Below are 19,254 nucleotides of genomic sequence, written 5' to 3' on the forward strand. Positions count from 1 at the left end.
GGTTGCGGTGACAAAAACACAGCTCGCAAATCAAAAAAAGTCATACAGCGTTATTGTCATCAGCGCCATTATTTTCATTACTGTTACTATTATTGCTTCCACTGTAATTCCCTCTCATGTGTGTTCTATCTCACGCACCATTAGCTCAGGCCGCGTGGCCCCCGGGGGCCGCGTCATCGTCTGCTGATGTGCCGGCGAGCCCGCCGCTGTCGGCGCACGGACGCCTGGCGATATAGCCAACCAGATGTTTTGTTTTTTTTTTGTCGTCCCCCTCCTCTCTCCCCCCTCGTATTGTGCGGGGCGGCCGCGCCAGGTTCACTGTGGCAACCGTGTGATGGTGCTTTAGAGGCCATTACGTCGGCCCTCTGATGACACTCAAATAGCTATCATTACACCTCCTCCAAGGAGACACGGAGCAGGGAGTGGGGGTAGGCTGGGAAGAGGGGAAGAAAGAAGAGAGGGGGGGGAGGGGGGAAGAAAATCTGAAAGGTGAATGGTGGAATGATGGCATGAAATTGCACGGGAAGACGGGATGAGGGAGAAGTGGGAGTGACCGGGAGGGAGAATTCAAAATGACCGTTTTGGGAGTTAACAGCCTACAGGCCTTTTTCTCCCCTATTAACTTCTATTCTGATATTACTTGGGACTGCGGGAGGCTGTCTCGCACCCCGCAGCGTCCCGTTATATTTCTACAGGCGCCCCCCCCGTCCCACATACACACACATGTAGCCCCCACAGTCCTGAACACTGAACTGGATGTACGAAAGATCAGCTGCTTGTTTGTTTGTTTCTTCTTTTTCTTTGCCCTTTCCCTGCCATCAACACTTATTTAGTTGTGCTCCACCTTGGTCCTTTCTATTGCATTGAGGAGCTACAGCGCAAGAGGTAACGGGTGAAGGTTTTTTGCGCCCTAGAGCAAATTTCGCAAAAAACAGACAATAGAAATTATGTTCAATATTTTTATTTCCAGACACAGGCGCAAAATTAGCATAATTCCTAAATGCTTTAGCTATATCAAAATCTTAGACAACAAAGATTAAAAAAAAACTCATCATTAAGCATATATTTTGACATTTGTATTCATTTTGTGAAAGTAATGTGTAACATACTTTGTAGTTGTCGCTAAGAACTCACGCTAAACTTAGCTCCATACTTGACAGAAATTACTACTTTGTTATTAGCCAGGGCCTTGGCGCCATCTTGTGGCATCTTAAATTATAGACGGAGCACAAAAATACATAGTGTCGCGGATAGGCGAGTTTGTGAATAGCTAACTGAAAATAGTCAGCGGTTCACTGTACTATATATGTTGTAAATAAATGATCATTAATCCCCAACATATCTTTATTGGCCTTGCGTTGTACAACCGGGACAAAATGGAGCCGCAAAAGTGACCTCCCATTTCCCAAAATGACCCTTCTACTAGCAGTTCTATTCTTTCCGAGTCCAACAAATTCGAGCAAGTTCAAACTGCCGTCTTGGAGTTCTCGCACTCGTAGTACCCACAGCCACCGCTAAGAGGCGGTATCAGCCTTGTATTGTAGCAGTTGTGTGCGGGGGTCACTACTGTACCGTACAATCTCTTGGAGGTGGAAAAAAAAACAGGAAAGATTGATGCTTGTTTCGTTACTGTTGGTGCCTGTGTGACTGCACAGCCCTGAGAAGGGAAGAAGCCCCTTTTTAAACGGCTGCTTTTAATGCTTGGCTTTTAATGGGGGGTGGGGTCTCACAAGAGCAAATCAAACCTGAAACATCAGTGCAATTAAAACAAGGCTATCGCGGTTGCGCAACAGGAGCACGTTTTGACCCACGAAAATATGTGCGAATTGAACGTTATGGGTTCTTCACTGCTTTTAATCTCACTGCTTCGCTCGCATGCTAATTTGATTATGATTAGGTGAAGGTCCTGGTTGTCCAACGGTTCTCTCGCCTTCCCAAACTAGGCTTTTGGAACAGTCCGGATGAACTGATACATTGAGTTTCTAAAAACAAACCGCCTCTGGATCATTCATTAATTCACATTTGGCTATTACAGTGCGGGCTTGTGTTTTATGGGCAGAGCAGTTCCTTCCTGGGTGACAGGAAAGAGTTAATATCAACCGGCTAAACGTGATGAGTGAGAGAGACCGTGACAAACACACAGCCAATGGGCGCCAAGATTAACACCTTGCTCGTCTGCGATTGGTCCAAAGCCCGATATTGTCCTTTGGCAAATCAGAGCCCACGTGGGATGGGGACCCCTCATCCCAGCGTTCATTGGCTAAGACTCCAAACCCGAAACCCACCTCGCCCCATGATTGGCTCTCCCTCCACACAGCGCCCCTCCCCGGCTTGTTTTCCGTCCGCGAGGAAGGGAAATATCCCTCTCGCGAGCTCCGTGGGCTCGCTCGCGCTCCCTCGTCCCGCCGCCGCCGCCGCCGCCGCCGCCGCCGCCGCGGTCTCGCTTCACATTTATCAACATGTCACAGCGAGCCTCTTTAACGGCGACAAAGTACGAAAAACACGACTACGGCGTGATATTTAACACGGAGTCAACGCGTCCCGGTATTCCGCTTCCGTGTGTTACGCTAAAGTGTTCACCTTTACCTGAGGAAGCGCACGCAGTTTTAGTGGATGATTTATGTCTGTGTGACATCATGGAGATGTGACACGCACACGGAGTGACACAGCTAACCTTTAATGAGGTCATTATATTAGTAAAGATGAACAGGCAATAGAACTTAATCCAATTAGACTTTATAGCCACAGACAACATCCATCCATTCGGGCATCCTTTCACGCATTATATTAATCATCCATCCATCGTCCATGATGCGTGCTGTCTAATAACTGCCTATTCATCCCACCTATCATCTAACCATCCATCACCGATGAATTCATTCATTCACTCACTCATTCATTCATCAAAATATCCACCCATCCATGTATTCTTTTCACTATCCATCCACACATCCATCATTAGTCCGCATCATGGCTACTACCGATTAAATTCATTAATTCATCCATCCATCCGTGCACTCATCCATCCACCCATGTGTACCTTTTACCAACTACCAATCCATTCCACCTATCATCCATCCAACCACCGGACCACCCGTCAAAACATTGATTGATTCATTCATCCATCAAATCCCGCATCACCCATGATTTAATTCATTCATTCATCCATCCATCCAAGTCTGCATCATAGGCGTCCATGATTAAATTTACCCATTCATCCATGCACTCATCCATTCATCCGTGTGTGCCTTCTGCTAATCACATATTAACTCATTCATTTCTTCAACTGTGTAATATAGTAATAATAAACACCTATTCCACCATTCATCCATCCATCCATTCATGCATCCATCCAGCCACGCCTGCTTTCTACTACCAACTAATCATTCACCTTTTTGTAAGCTTCATCCAATCATTCAAATATCCATCCATGCATTCATGAACTATCCTTACACTTTCATGTATCCATTCATGATTTCATCCATTCATCCATACACATTCATTTATTCATTTTCAGATCAATCCATACCCATTTGTCCATCTTTCTGTCCATGCACTTTTTGCATGCTTCATTCATCCGTTCATTCATTCATTCATTCGTTCATTCATTCATTCAATGCTTTCGTTTAGCCCATCTAACATCCCCGTATCAATCCATGCGCTTCCACTAATGTACCGATTCACTCATTCATCCATCCAATCAAATTTTTTTTTGCAATATTGCTTGAAGGTATTCTCAAAAAAAAAAAAGTGTTCTCTACATGTTATGACTTTATTTTATTACCCAAATAGGTCAATAGCTAATCTCTGTCTGTGAAAGAACACTTACACATTCCCACTTAGTTTGTAGTGTGTGTGTGTGTGTGCGTGCGTGTGCGCGCGGAGACGTTGCACATTACTTTGCAGTTGCAACGGGGAATTAAGATGATTCCAATGACCTGGCAATTAAAAGAACAAACTGCGCTATGAAACCAAATGCATATGTAGAACCATGGCCGTTCGCTAATGAAATGTCCTCGGAAATTGTGCATCATAGTTGCATTGTGGGTATTCACTCGAGGGGCCTCAGCATGACCGCTTCCTCCGAATCCGATGCAGACAAAAAACCTTCCGCTGCACCAGCATCTACAATATATGAAAATTAATCGCCTGATTTAGTCGGCTCGATTTAAGTCTATTAAGCGCTAAAGCCTTGTAATGGTTGACCTTATAAGATTTACCCGTTTCAATTACGTTCTATATTTATTGTTCGCACGCTCTCAAGACTACACTGCCCCTAAAGGCCTTAAACATTATTACTATTTTAATCGAATGCGGCTTAGTTATTAGCTTGCGTACACGCATGATAAAAACAACAATGCATTATGGGACTCGAGGGGCGACCCGCAACACAAACCGAGCAACATATTTGCCGACATGGTTGTGATCATGATTCTGAAAACATTTCTAAGATTTTTTTTTATTATTTAAATCTAGTGGTTTGTAGTCAATTGGAAATCCCTCAATTTTTTTGTGTTACTTGTAAAAGCCTCGTATTATTTTAAGGCAAATGTCCTCTATGACTGAGTTATTAAAAACGTAATCTTTTTTTTTTTAATGGAAAATGCATTTTACACAGTAATACTTTAATATTTGTTGAGTGAAATTGATTTATTTTCCCCTGAATTTGTTTCACACGGTTGCATTTTGTTAGTAAACACAAATGTTAAAAAAAATATTAACTCAACAATTTGTTTAAAAAAATATTAACTTAAACCATTTTTTTTGGGCAGTTCATTTACTGCCATAAATTAATTAAAAAAAAGATTATTAAAAATTAAAGGGAAGAGATTACATTTTTTAATTGCTTCACTAGTTAACTCACGATTAATCAAAAATTTTACATCTGTTCTAAATGTACAATAAACAATTCTAGGTTTTCATATTCTTGTTAACAAAGGTGGGGGAAAAAATTTAACTAATAGAAATAGTTCAAATGAATTTTTGACGTTTATAGCCGTCAATGGCAGTGAATGAATAAAAAAAAAAAAAAAAAAAAAGATTATGAATAATTCGGGGCGTCAGGCGATTAAAGTTTTTAATCGTAATTAATCGCATGACTTCACTAGTTAACTCGCGATTAATTACAAATTTTATGTTCTAAATGTACAATAATTTTTGTGTGTGTGTGTGGGGGGGAGGGGGGTCATACTATTATTAACAAAAGTGGAAAAAAATTTAAACTAATAGAAATAGTTAAAATGAATTTTGGAGGTTTATAGCCGTCAATGGCAGTGAATGAGTTAATGTAAAATATGCAAAAAAAGAAAAAATATATTATTAAAAAATTTAAATGTAAAAAAAATGTAAGCCACCATTCAAAGGTTTGGGGGTCACATAAATATACCCTTATTTAAAAAAATAATAATAATAATAATTTTTTTTTTCATTTATGATTACTTAAAAACTGAAAAAACTGCCAAAAAGGGACATTTCTAATTGTATTCAGCTTTGTACATATTAGTTCGAGATTGAGTCCATCGTCCTCATGTGCAGCATATCTGTATGTTTGTATACTGCCCCCGTGTGGCCAAGGCGCGCACACCAGAGGGAGCAGCACCATGTCCACTGAATTGTCGCTAAAATGTATCAAAACGCTAATGTAACCGTACCATGTTACTAAGTGGCCACAAACTTTTGAATGGTGGCGTAAGTATTTATTTATGAAACAAAAACATGTACGAGTGTCACGTATTCGCTTCGACGCCCATTCAGCGGTGACATCACTCAGCAGGTGCGCGCCACAGATTCTACCTGCCTTCTGATCCGGCATCAGCGAGGGCCGCCGCGTGACGTCCCACGCAGGGTACCCCCTGCGTATCCTGGCCGATTGTCGCGGCGGCGATGGCGCCGGTTGCCAGGGAGATTGCCGGCTGCTTGTCTTGACCCGTCCCCCTCGCGCTGTCACCGGCGTTATTGATGCACGCCGCTGCTTGCTATTGTGGGAGTGCGGGGGGGGGGGGCGAAGAGGACAACGGTTAATGAGTTCAGGAGGAAGAGGGACTCTCCCCTCGACCCCTCCCCTCCCCTCCCCTCGTCTCTCCTTCATTTCTCATGGGGGTCTGCCTTGTGTGAGTGTGCATTAAGAATGGGGGTCTCTCGTTATCCATCATGGTAAAATGCACTTTGGCTGGCTGGAAAATGCTCACACACCTCAAGCTTGCCCGCTGCTTTCATGCAGAGCGCTTGCAAAACATTCTCCTGCACCTCTTTGGGAACGCGTCTCCTCGATGCTGCTTGAAGCTCGGGGCGACATTAATAATGACCCGTCTATGCACTTTTGGACGGAGATAGACGAAACAGGTAACGACAAAAAAAAATTGGGTTACGCAATGCATCCTGGGAAGCAAACAGCAGACAAAAAGTGTGCAAAAAAAAGGATGTTTTTCTTCACAAGAACCGGTGAAAGTTGTCCATTTCTTTAACTCATTTACTGCCATTGACGGTTATAAACGTAAAAAAAAATCATTTTAACTATTTGTATTAGTTTAACATTTTGTTTCTACTTTTGTTAACAAGGGTTTGAAAACCTTGACTTTTTATTGTACATTTAGAACAGATATAAATTTTGTGATTAATCGTGAGTTAACTAGTGAAGTCATGCGATTAATTGCGATTAAAAATTTTAATCGCCTGACTCGATGATTGTTAAAAATTAGGGGCGTCAGGCGATTATTTTTATTTATTTTTTTAATCGTAATTAATCGCATGACTTCACTAGTTAACTCACGATTAATCACAAATTTGATATCTGTTCTAAATGTACAATAAAAAAAAATCTAGGTTTTCATACTCTTGTTGACAAAAGTGGGAAAAAATGTTAAACTAATAGAAATAGTTAAAAAAAAATTGAAAAAGTTAAAAAGTTATATTCTCTACAACAGTATTTTTTTTTTTAAGGTAATCCCGACTAACATGCAAACCAAATGAAAAACAATACATGAATTGTGTGTTTTTATTTTAATTTCGCCTCCCTCTATTATGAAACAATTATATTCATTGAACGCATGTTTTAACGTGTTGTAACAACTATTATGAGAAAGTTGTATAAATGCACAAATGTTTAGTTCATCACCGCTGTGAGGTGCCGGCAAAGTAAAAAAAAAAAAAAATACAAAAAAGGATCTTGAAATGTGCTCGAATTTGACCTTGAAAAAGGTATGAACCTGTCTGAAGAGTCTCTATAGATGGATGAGGACGAACAACAACACACACGTATACATATATACACCGTATATATAAGCACGCACACACAAAGAAGCACCAGCATGGATTAATGCCTTTGCCGCAACTATTTCATTTATTAGTGTCAGAGGCCTTTGTGATGAGAGCATTTTTCAGGTTGCTAACCATTACTCCCCCAAGGCCCCGGGCGGGCTCCATAGGTTCTCAATGCAATGTGTGTGCGTGTGTGTGTCCATATAAGTGGATGTGAACCCGACATATCACGATCATGCCTATAGTCGAACCAACTTGTGAGCTCATTGCAGGGTTTGTTTTTTCTGTCTATTCTTTAGCACACGTCAACACGAGCTCAAAGAAGCTCAAAGTTTATTTTCGCTTCTTGAAAGGATGCTTTGTTCATTCGAGCGCATAGAATCTGCTGAGTATGCGCTAAGCTATCACGACGACCTGAGAGAAACTCACAAGTGAGACAAACAACATCGACGTGTCTCAATATTCTTCCAGCCTCCTGACATTGGTTGCGGTCTGAAGAGTGACTGATGACATTGATAACATGGCGTTGATGCGTTCATTTATCTGTTTACTATGCACCTTTGGTTGATTCTGGAAAAGGAAAGAATTTGTGTGTCAACTCTTATGACAAAAGTGAAATGAAATTATATTCCGCCAACATTGAGGGACTAATTTAAAAAAAAAAAGAAAAGCTAATAATATACATCCATCCATTTTCTGTACGACTTATCCTGGAAGTCATGCTACCAACATAGCAGCTGTCGCTAACGTTGGCTAGGCTACTATTTTGCACTCCATGGTAAGGCTGTTTTTTTTTTTTATGTTTAAAAATGATCATGTGAAGCCTTACTATTCATGGTCATTTTTTGATAGGGGAAAAAAAGCCTTACTATACATGGTAATTTTTTGATTTATAAAAAAAAAAAAAAGAAAAGCTTTTCTATACATGTTCATCTTTTGATAAAAAAAAAAAAAGCCTTGCTATACATGGTCTTTTTTTGATAAAAAAAAAAAGCCTTACTATACATGGTAATTTTTTGATTTATAAAAAAAAAAAAAAAGAAAAGCTTTTCTATACATGTTCATCTTTTGATAAAAAAAAAAAGCCTTGCTATACATGGTCTTTTTTTTGATAAAAAAAAAAAAGCCTTACTATACATGGTAATTTTTTGATTTATAAAAAAAAAAAAAAAGAAAAGCTTTTCTATACATGTTCATCTTTTGATAAAAAAAAAGCCTTGCTATACATGGTCTTTTTTTTGATAAAAAAAAAAAAAGCCTTACTATACATGGTCATTTTTTGAAGAAAAAAAAAGCCATAACATGGTCATTTTTGGAAGTCATGCTACCAACATAGCAGCTGTCGCTAACGTTGGCTAGGCTACAGTGCTAATGCTAGCTTAGTATTGCTGGCGCTACTATTTTGCACTCCATGGTAAGGCTGTTTTTTTTTTTTATGTTTAAAAATGATCATGTGAAGCCTTACTATTCATGGTCATTTTTTGATAGGGGAAAAAAAAGCCTTACATGGTAATTTTTTGATTAAAAAAAAAAAAAAGCCTTACTATACATGGTCTATTTTTGATAAAAATAAATTTAAAAAAAGCCTTACTGTACACGGTCATTTTTGGAAGTCATGCTACCAACATATCAACTGTTGCTAACGTTGGCTTGGCTACAGTGCTAATGCTAGCTTAGCATTGATAGGGGGGGAAAAAAAGCCTTGCTGTACATGGTCTTTTTTTTTTTTTTTTTTTTACTACAGTAAAAGCCTTACTAATACATGGTCATTTTTTCAGAAAGAAAAAAAAGTCTAACTATTCTTGGAATTTTAGCATTTATTTGCTCTTATGCTCAAAAGTTATCTTCCAATAGTATTCATTCACTCACCACAGGTGCGTGTTCGCTTTGCACCCGACGAGGATAAAAATGACTGGACACAAGGTCTGTCAAAGTTGATCAGCTTTTGTCTTCAGAATTCAGTCAGAGTACAAGTTCTCAATTGAGGGCCGTCTTTTTAATCTGTTTGCGCGAGAAGAGGATTGTGTGAACAATCCCAAAGAACAGTGAAGCCCCCTTTTACCGCCCGAATCTGCATCTCATAATTTGTCGCTGGTAAACATTGTATCATTAGCAAAGTTTACAATTACCTTGTAATCATCATATTGCAAAGAGTAAAATCCACTAGCCGATTGTACTACGGCTGACCGATTTTACTGGTCAGCCTGGTCATTGCTTGTATGTAAATAAACTTGATTTGTACTTGAAAGTGAATGATTAAATGCTTGATCAAAACGCAATGTGAATAAAACAATCTTAGCAAAACATAATGTGTGGAATCAATGGGTCATGTAATGATTAATACTGAAAATAACATAACTTTGGTGTTTTATTCCATCACTATACATGGTCATTTTTTCATTAAAAAAGCCTAACTATACATAGCACGTACTTTTTTTTTAACATAATAAAAGCCTTACTATGCAAGGTCTTTTTTGGGGGGATAGTCAGTTAATTATTTATTTATTTTATAATGAAAGCCTTACTATACATGGTCATTTTTTTTTTATATAAAAAAAAAAAAAGCCTAACTATACATGGTCATTTTTTGTTTTGTTTAAAAAAAAAAAAGAAGCATAACTATACATGGTAATTTTTTTCATTAAAAATAAAGCCTAACTATACAGTCTATTTTTTGTAAACATAATAAAAGCCTTAGTATACATGGTCATTTTTTTATTAAAAAAAAAAAAAAAAGCCTTACACACAGCCTGTTTTTTTTTTTTTTTTTTTTTTTAAAGCCTTACTATACATGGTCATTTTTTGATAAAAAAAAAAAGCCTTACTATACATGGTCATTTTTTTATTTAAAAACAAAAAAGGCTTAGTATATATACATTGTCATTTTTTGATAAAAAAAAAGAAAAGTAAAAAACCATACTGTACTTTACTTAATAAAAGCCTTACATACATGGTCATTTTTTGAAAAAATAAAAATTCTTACTATACATGGTCATTTTTTCATGAAAAAAAGCCTAACTATACATAGTCTGTTTTTTAACATAATAAAAGCCTTAGTATACATGGTCATTTTTTGATTAAAAAAAAAAGGCTTACTATACATGGTCTTTTTTTTTTTAAGCCTTAGTATACATGGTCATTTTTTGATTAAAAAAAAAAGGCTTACTATACATGGTCTTTTTTTTTTTTAAGCCTTACTATACATGGTAATTTTTTGATAAAAAAAAATAAATAAAAAAAAGCCTTACTATACATGGTCATTTTTTCATTAAAAATAAAGCCTAACTATACATAGTCTGTTTTTTTTAAACATAATAAAAGCCTTAAGTATACATGGTCATTTGAAAAAAAATAATAAATAAATAAAAAAGCCTAACCCTAACCCTAACTAACAAAACAAACCTTACTATACATGGTAATTAATTTTTTTTAAATTTTTTAATTAATTAAAAAAAAAAAAAACCTTACTATACATGGTCATTTTTTGAATTTTTGCTTTTTTAAACATAATAAAAGCCTTATTTTTTAATTTATTTTTTATTTTTAAAGCCTTACTATACATGGTCATTTTTTGATTTAAAAAAAAGCCTTACTATACATGGTCATTTTTTGAATTTTTGTTTATTGAAAAAACAGCCTTACTATACATGGTCATTTTTTGATTAAAAAAAAAAGCCTTACTATACATGGTCATTTTTTGAAAAAAAAAAAGCCTTACTATACATGGTCATTTTTTGAATTTTTGTTTTTTAAAAAAAAGCCTTACTATACATGGTCATTTTTTTGATTAAAAAAAAGCCTTACACATGGTCATTTTTTGATAAAAAAAAAAAAAGCCTTACTATACATGGTCATTTTTTGATTAAAAAAAAGCCTTACATTTTTTGAATTTTTGCTTTTTTAAACATAATAAAAGCCTTAGTAAACATGGTCATTTTTTAATTTATTTTTTATTTTTAAAGCCTTACTATACATGGTCATTAAAAAAAAGAAAAAAAGCCTTACTATACATGGTCATTTTTTGATTAAAAAAAAAAGCCTTACTATACATGGTCATTTTTTGAATTTTTGTTTTTTAAAAAAAAGCCTTAGTATACATGGTATTTTTTTATTTAAACAAAAAAGAAAAAAGCCTTACACCTTTTTATTTTTTTTTATAATGAAAGCCTTACTATACATGGTCATTTAAAAAAAAAAAGAAAAAAAGCCTTACTATATACATGGTAATTTTTTGATTAAAAAAAAAACATTAAAAAAAGGCTTACTATACATGGTCTTTTTTTCATTAAAAATAAAGCCTAACTATACATAGTCTGGTTTTTTTTAAACATAATAAAAGCCTTAAGTATACATGGTCATTTGAAAAAAAATAAAAAAGCCTAACCCTAACCCTAACTAACAAAACAAACCTTACTATACATGGAAATTAATTTTTTTTAAATTTTTTAATTAATTAAAAAAAAAAAGCCTTACTATACATGGTCATTTTTTGAATTTTTGCTTTTTTAAACATAATAAAAGCCTTAGTAAACGTGGTCATTTTTTAATTAATTTTTTTATTTTTAAAGCCTTACTATACATGGTCATTAAAAAAAAGAAAAAAAGCCTTACTATACAGTACATGGTCATTTTTTGATAAAAAAAAAAGCCTTACTATACATGGTCATTTTTTGATTAAAAAAAAGCCTTACACATGGTCATTTTTTGATTAAAAAAAAAGCCTTACTATACATGGTCATTTTTTGATTAAAAAAAGCCTTACACATGGTCATTTTTTTATAAAAAAAAAAAAAAAGCCTAACTATACATGGTATTTTTTTGTTTTGTTTATAAAAAAAGCCTTAGTATACATGGTATTTTTTTGTTTTGTTTATAAAAAAAAGCCTTAGTATACATGGTATTTTTTTTATTTAAACAAAAAAGAAAAAAGCCTTACACCTTTTTAATTTTTTTATAATGAAAGCCTTACTATACATGGTCATTTTTTGAATTTTTGCTTTTTTAAACATAATAAAAGCCTTAGTATACATCGTCATTTATTTATTTATTTATTATTTAAAAGCCTTACTATACATGGTCATAAAAAAACAAACCTTACTATACATGGTAATTAATTTTTTTAAAATTTTTTAATTAATTAAAAAAAAAAAAACCTTACTATACATGGTCATTTTTTGAATTTTTGCTTTTTTAAACATAACAAAAGCCTTATTTTTTAATTTATTTTTTATTTTTAAAGCCTTACTATACATGGTCATTTTTTGAATTTTTGTTTATTGAAAAAAAAGCCTTACTATACATGGTCATTTTTTGATAAAAAAAAAAGCCTTACTATACATGGTCATTTTTTGATTAAAAAAAAGCCTTACACATGGTCATTTTTTGAAAAAAAAAAAAGCCTTACTATACATGGTCATTTTTTGAATTTTTGTTTTTTAAAAAAAAGCCTTACTATACATGGTCATTTTTTGATTAAAAAACAGCCTTACACATGGTCATTTTTTGATAAAAAAAAAAGCCTTACTATACATGGTCATTTTTTGAAAAAAAAAAAAGCCTTACTATACATGGTCATTTTTTGAATTTTTGTTTTTTAAAAAAAAAGCCTTACTATACATGGTCATTTTTTGATTTAAAAAAAAGCCTTACACATGGTCATTTTTTGATAAAAAAAAAAAGCCTTACTATACATGGTCATTTTTTGATTAAAAAAAAGCCTTACATTTTTTGAATTTTTGCTTTTTTAAACATAATAAAAGCCTTAGTAAACATGGTCATTTTTTAATTTATTTTTTATTTTTAAAGCCTTACTATACATGGTCATTAAAAAAAAGAAAAAAAGCCTTACTATACATGGTCATTTTTTGATAAAAAAAAAAAGCCTTACTATACATGGTCATTTTTTGAATTTTTGTTTTTTAAAAAAAAGCCTTAGTATACATGGTATTTTTTTATTTAAACAAAAAAGAAAAAAGCCTTACACCTTTTTAATTTTTTTTATAATGAAAGCCTGGTCATACATGGTCATTTTTTGAATTTTTGCTTTTTTAAACATAATAAAAGCCTTAGTATACATCGTCATTTATTTATTTATTTATTATTTAAAAGCCTTACTATACATGGTCATAAAAAAAAACCTTACTATACATGGTCATTTTTTTATAAAAAAAAAAAAGCCTTACTGTACATAGTCTGTTTTTTTACATAATAAAAACCTTACTATACATGGTAATTTTTTGAAAATAAATAAATAAATAAAAATTCTTACTATACATGGTCATTTTTTCATGAACAAAAAAAAGCCGAACTATACATAGTCTGTTTTTTTAACATAATAAAAGCCTTAGTATACATGGTCATTTTTTTATTAAAAAAAAAAAACATTAAAAAAAGGCTTACTATACATGGTCTTTTTTTTTTTTTTTTTTAAAGCCTTACTGTACATGGTCATTTTTAGAAAAAAAAAAAAAGCCTTACTATACATGGTCATTTTTTCATAAAAAAAAAATTTTTTTTTAAAGCCTAACTATACATGGTAATTTTTTTCATTAAAAATAAAGCCTAACTATACATAGTCTGTTTTTTAAAAACATAATAAAAGCCTTAGTATACATGGTCATTTGAAAAAAAAAAAAAAATGTAAAAAGCCTAACCCTAACCCTAACTAACAAAACAAACCTTACTATACATGGTAATTTAAAAAAAAAAAAAAAAAAAAAGCCTAACTATACATGGTCATTTTTTTCATTAAAAATAAAGCTTAACTATACATAGTCAATTTTTTAACATAATAAAAGCCTTAGTATACATGGCTATTTTTTTATTTAAAAAAAAAACATTAAAAAAAGGCTTACTATACATGGTCTTTTATTTTTTTAAATTTTTTTTAAAGCCTTACTATACATGGTCATTTCTAGAAAAAAAAAAAGCCTTACTATACATGGAAAAAAATTAATAAAAAAAATTCTTACTATACATGGTCATTTTTTCATGAACAAAAAAAAGCCTAACTATACATACTGTTTTTTTAACATAATAAAAGCCTTAGTATACAGGTCATTTTTTTATATATAAAAAAAAAAACATAAAAAAAAAACCGAACTATACATAGTCTGTTTTTTTAACATAATAAAAGCCTTAGTATAAAAAAAAAACATTAAAAAAAGGCTTATTATACATGGTCTTTTTTTTTTTTTTAAGCCTAACTATACATGGTCATTTTTAGAAAAAAAAAAAAGAAGCCTTACTATACATGGTCATTTTTGATAGAAAAGAAAAGCCTTAATATACATGTTTTCTTTATATATAATAAAAGCCTTACTATACATGGTCATTTTTTATCCAATGCAATGTCCTAATACACGGTAACTCAAAAATTAATATTTGTTCAAAGCTACACGTTTCTTTCATAGAATCACGTGCGGAGGAGAGCGTGAGTGCTTTTAAGGCAAAGCTCACGACTGAGGTGCTAAATACCGCGACACGAGTTGTGAGTTAAACATGAACCAAGAATTTAATCAAGCTCGCAAACCCCTTTGTGACCCCCCGTGTCAGTCAACACAAACACGGCGGCTATTCAAGATCCGCATTCAGGTTTTCACCATCACAAAGTCCAACACGCACGCGCAACATGCTGGTGCCAGACGGAGGGGAAGAAGAAAGCTGATCCAATGAGACGTCTTCATGTTTCTTTCAAAGGTGAAAACAGAACCCACACTGCTTGCGATGTCATGAGGTCACGTTCATGACACGGCAACAATACAAAACTGCGCCTCCGTATTCCGCATGATGTTGTGCAAGCAACTCAAGAGGCATGTTTTCATCTGATAATTCTCAAATTGGGAAGATGGTTTTCTCTGGTGAGTGCTTGAGAACACGACAAGTAATGAGGATGATGAATATTCCGATGCATATCAGTCATATTTTCGTCTAATGAAGAGCAGTAAAGTGTGATTTTATCTTTATAAAAAAAAAAAATAAAGCATTTTTTTCCTAAGCAGAATTAAGTGGTTTATATTTCATTTCCTAACATGTTGGCGAGATGATAAGCATGTCTACGTTCAATGAGCTGCAAATCCTGCTGCCAATTCTCACAACATGCAAGGAACAATACATTTGATTTTTTTTTTTTTTGCAACCCTCAATTTTTGATTGAGAGACCACTGTGATCTTATATAGGGCCGATAGTTAAAAAAAAAAAAAAAAAGTTTTCGGTATTAATGAACTCATTCACTGCTATAGACGTCAAAAATTCCTTTGAGCTATTTTAATGAGTTTAACATGTTTTTTTCATTTTTGTTTACAAGAGTATGAAAACCTATAATTTTTAGATTGATTTATTTTTGTACATTTACAACAGATATAAAATTTGTGATTAATATTGAGTTAACTACGATTAAAAATTTGCCCCTGATGCCCCTAATTTTTAATAATCTTTTCTTTAAAAAGAAAAAAGAAAAAGATAAACTTAATTTTTTATTTTTAATATTGTTTTTTTTTTTTAAAGAAAAGATTTTAAAAAATTAGGGGCATCGGGCGATTACAATTTTTAAACATAATTAATCGCATGACTTCACTTGTTAACTAACGATTAATCACAAATTTTATATCTGTTCTAATACAAAAAAAATTCTAGGTTTTTATACTTTTGTTAACAAAATTGGGAAAAAATGTTAAACTAATAGAAATAGTTAAAAATGAATTTTTGACGTCTATAGCCGTCAATGGCAGTGAATGAGTTAATTTAGACATTTTATTTAATAATTATTTTTTTTAATAAATGCAATTATTTGTTCAAGCCCCGCCCCCGCCTTTGCACGCCACTGCCCGTCTCGCAGATTCAGCAGGGATAGACTCCAACTCACCCCCTCTTCTAATGACAAGCACTATAGAAAACGGATGAATAGATAATGGCTTTAATAACAGTATATTATTATATTGTATTATTCCTAGTCTTTAAATCTGCCTGCTTCATCTTCTGTGTCTATTCTCCATGCTTTTTTCTCTCTCCTCACTGTAAATCCTCCCCCCTTTCATGAAACAATATTATTCATCCCCCCCACCCTGACTGTAACTTCATCCGTCTGACGGTCCGCCTGCATTTCCGGCCATTCATCCAGCATCACGGCGTTGCTGATGTGGCGCAACGGTGGTTGCAAGGAGGGAGTAAATAAACAAAAGCGGGGGCCAGGAATCCGAAGAAGATCTTGTCTTTGCATGAATGACGCTCATTCATCACCGGCCTGCCTCTCCCCTCTCCATTTCTTTTGTGTATGGGAGAAGATTTATCTTTAATTCTAATGGAGAGACGGGTGATGAAGGAGGGAGGGAGGGGTTGAGGGAGGGAGGGGGAGGAATTATTAAATGTCACCTCCAGTTTGATGCCACCAGAGGTTGAGATGTCGTCTTTGTCCGGTGGCTTTACAGTTAAGCGCTGCTCACGAGGGGCTGAATACGGTCCAAGAAGGTTTTGTCACTTCGAGGAATAACTTCGGAAAGATATCAAAGCAGCTTGACAGGTGCCGTGCAACAAAAAAGGCGTTAGATGTGATTAACAGCCGGTTGAATTATGTTCGGCAGCGAAACTCATGTTAACAATTATTATTTATTTATTTTTGCCAGGTTGGAGTATCTTTATTTACTTTGCAAGCAGTGGTGGTTCTAGCTAGAATATTATATGGCAGAGCCCCCCCACCACCCCCCCCCCACTTGATGCTGACTTCCTGCCATATCTAGCATAATTTTTTAGTTGTGTCCTTTTCAGGGTTATAATAGTTAACTAGAATTAACTATGAATTTGTTCTTATTTTGCTTTGACTTTTGTTTTTTTACATTCAGTTAGTTTTAATCAGTTATAGAGCTAGTTTGTCAGTTTTGATTGTTTTTGTATTAGTTACAGTTAAAAAAAAATTTTTTTTTATATATATGATGTTTGCCAAGTGCAAGACTGTTTGACCTTCCTTCTTCTGCACAGACCACAATAAATACATTTAGAATAAACCCTAAAGCTCATCTATGATATTTATTGACAAAGATGAAAAAAAATATATTTTCACTATTATTTTAGTTTTATGTATATAAGTAGTTGTTTTTTTTTCCCAATTGCAATTTGAAATATTTCATTCATTTTCATTAATTCTATTAACCTTTGTCCTTTTACGACTCAGCGGTGCTAATAATACGACATTCCTAGTCCTTTAAAAAAAATATATTTTTTTTTTCTTACCAACAACCAGCTCAAATAAAGACTTCCTAATTTCTTGACGTCAATAATTTTTTTTCGCTTCAGTGTTTATTGACAAAATCCTTGTGTCTCCACAAGGGGGCGCAAATTCCCTATTGAAAGTATAATGAAATGTTGCCCTGTGCGGCCGCACATATCGCACATACCAGAAACTGCCACTGTTTTCTCTTTCTCTCTCTAGCTAGCTATGGAGCTAGCTAGCTAGCTATTATGTTGTGCCTCTTTTTGACATGATACTAATTGATCTGTGCAGTCACAAATGTGGTAACTTATCCCCCTCCACCATCCTTCACCCACTCCCTTTCCTTCCCCCCTGACGGACACCCCACCCACCATTACCAATTAACTGGTAGTCCATAATGGATGTTTGTTTGGTGCGTTTTCCTGTCAGCTGATTGAATTAGCGCCTCCAAAAGCGTGTGCGTGATCATCTTAAGGTGTCTTAGTCCAGTAATAAAACATAGTTAGAAATGGCTTCAATCCTGTTAGCAAAACAGCATCTGAGTGCAGGCCGCGAGATAAATCAAAGGTGGGTCATCACCACGTCAACGGGGAAGCGGGTGCGAATCAACGTCTTAAACAGCCGCATCATGGCTATGCAAATGAGACGATTTATCACGCGTTTGCTTGGATGGCTGATTTCTGTAAGATGGATAAAAAGAAGAAGACATTTTTGTTGACTCTTGCAATATTTGGTTTGCATTTGGTTTCTGGGCCTTCAATGGGGATTTGCCGGACTTCAGAATCAGAATCAGATTTATCGGCCAAGTATGTAAAGACACACAAGGAATTTGTCTTCACAGTAACAACCCATTCGATAAACACAAAAATAACCAAGAGAGGGAGACAGAATAGGAAGCCTGGCGGTTCGCTAATTAGCGCCTTTAGATGGAAAAAAAAAGGAGACCTGAGGAAGACAAAAAAAGGGGGGGGTAAACAACAAGACTTAATAGGCCTCTTAATGCCACACGCATGTCATGTACAGTGTATATTAAAAGTCTACACACCCCTGTTCAAATGCCAGGTTTTGTGATACAAAAAAAAAAAGAGACCACTTTTTGACAAAAATAAAAACAACTGAAATAATAGGGTTGCATAAGTATACACACCCTCTTATAACCGGGGATGTGGCTGTTTTCAGAATTAACCAATCACATTCAAACTCATGTTAAATGAGAGCCAGTTCAACCTTGATCCCATTTTCTCACATGCAAGATTTGCTTATTTCCTTATCTGGGCTTAAAAATACGATACTTCTTTTTTTTTTTTTTACACACAATAGGTAGTAACTTTGATTTATAGCACCAGAAAAGAAACTTGAAGGAATTTGGTTCATTTTGTTCTGCTAAAAGTGGAAGCCAAACTTATCATCTTCTTGCATGATATTGAATTTTTTTTTTTCCTATTGTGGCTAGAAGGTTAAAGGTCACATTAATAGGTGGCAAAAGTTTGATATGATTTATCTTGTTGTTATTTTTATATTTATATCATAAAAACCTGGCACTTTTTATAGTCACTGTACATCATCTGGAACAGCTCAAAATCAATATTTACGTAACAACATGACAAAAACATAAAACATTGAAATGATTGCCATGGCAACACAGATGCTGAAATCCGATTGGACAAAAATGGCTTACCTTTAGTTGCGTGTACTGGATGGAGGCAGTGCAGCCAAGATAAAACTTCGAAAAAAAATCGAAGAGAACAGACAGTTGGGAATCAATTCATAGAATTTCATGGAACAAATCTTA

The 19,254-nt window shown here is 34.3% G+C and overlaps 1 protein-coding gene across 1 annotated transcript in view; it reads right to left on the bottom strand.

Annotated features, from left to right (window-relative positions):
* The window catches only part of fscn2b (fascin actin-bundling protein 2b, retinal), a 34,147-nt gene extending 14,999 nt beyond the window's left edge, over positions 1 to 19,148 (bottom strand). Inside the window, exons 1-3 of the mRNA XM_077551305.1 lie at positions 19,141 to 19,148; positions 16,628 to 16,704; positions 5,794 to 5,975 (exon numbers count right to left, since the gene is read on the bottom strand). The gene's annotated coding sequence lies outside the window, so the exon portion shown is untranslated. The remainder of the gene's footprint in view (positions 1 to 5,793; positions 5,976 to 16,627; positions 16,705 to 19,140) is intronic.
* Positions 19,149 to 19,254: the final 106 nt, after the last annotated feature.

This window comes from Vanacampus margaritifer, chromosome 18, assembly GCF_051991255.1.
Source record: "Vanacampus margaritifer isolate UIUO_Vmar chromosome 18, RoL_Vmar_1.0, whole genome shotgun sequence".
NCBI classification, from domain to species: domain Eukaryota; kingdom Metazoa; phylum Chordata; class Actinopteri; order Syngnathiformes; family Syngnathidae; genus Vanacampus; species Vanacampus margaritifer.